The following is a 1243-nucleotide window of genomic DNA, read 5'->3' as shown; positions in this document are numbered from 1 at the left end:
GCATGACATTGATCACCACCCAGTGATCAATCAATTGTGATTACATCTCAGTCCTACAGGAGGTCGGTTGCGGCCCGAATAGCTCAGTGGTAACGTCTCTGACTGTGAAGCTGAGTGACACGGGATCGAATCCACAAGGGAGCATCAGTTCCCTCAAGATTACAGGTGCAACTTACTGACGAGTGCCAAGTAGCACGAAACCCGGGTCCAGGGTTTCCTGTTGACCACCTCCAACCACCATCTTACCTTAATATATATAGTGCAAGCAGTGTCGAGCCACCTAGACTGGTGGCCACATTGCAACTTGATCGATAGCATTCGATCAGCACTAAGAAGGACATGACACGCATGACATTGATCACCACCCAGTGATCAACCAATTGTGACTATCCATCTTTATCTGTAGAATATTCAAAACAACAAAGAATGCTAAGGTAAGCAATTACTCTGAATAACTTCTTGATCAAGATCTACTGTATTATGCTGAATAAAATAATGTACACCTAAATGAATTGGACTATGTTATCTGATGAAATGATGAACTTCTGCACTAGTTACAGCTTAGAAACATTCAAAATGTGTTATTTGTATTTTTTTTGAAAAAAAAGTTACTCTTAGTTTTAAAAACGGGATCTGAAGACACCTTCAAAACCAAACTAAAACTAATCTATTTGTGTACTGAAGAAAAACGGATACTCACTCATCAAGTTTCATAACAGATCTTAAAGTAAAATTACCAGAAGGATTGAAGAAACTTTTGTTCTTTCAAATTATAGTTCAGAGATGAACTAGCTGGTGATATGGTGATACAACCTATCGGAAAACTCATGAGATGTATATTTAACACAATCAGATTATGTCCTTTCTTTAGCCCATCACTTAAGAACTAACAATAAACTGACTGGTCTCACTACATCCATGTGTCATTACGAGTTCAACTATTTATGAGGATCACGTTATGTATAACTAGAAAAATATGTTGTAGTATATCAAAAAATTAACCATTATTGTTAATTAGAAATCAAAAGAAAAGAAAAAGAAGCTCTTTTTGATAGAGTTTTGTTCTCTGAGCTGGATGGTTTGGTTGTAGAGTTTTTATCGTTCTTTTGAACGTCATCACCAGCACAAACTTCATCAGTACAAAATTCTACTTCTACTACAAACTTCTACTCGAAGTTTGTGCTGATAATGTCGTTCAGAAGGATGATAAAAGCTCTACGACCAAACCATCCAGCTCAGAGAA

The sequence above is a fragment of the Schistosoma mansoni genome, chromosome 2, assembly GCF_000237925.1.
Source record: "Schistosoma mansoni strain Puerto Rico chromosome 2, complete genome".
Classification (NCBI taxonomy): Eukaryota; Metazoa; Platyhelminthes; class Trematoda; order Strigeidida; family Schistosomatidae; genus Schistosoma; species Schistosoma mansoni.
The sequence above is the reverse complement of the archived record's forward strand: the minus strand, read 5'-3'. Positions refer to the sequence as shown.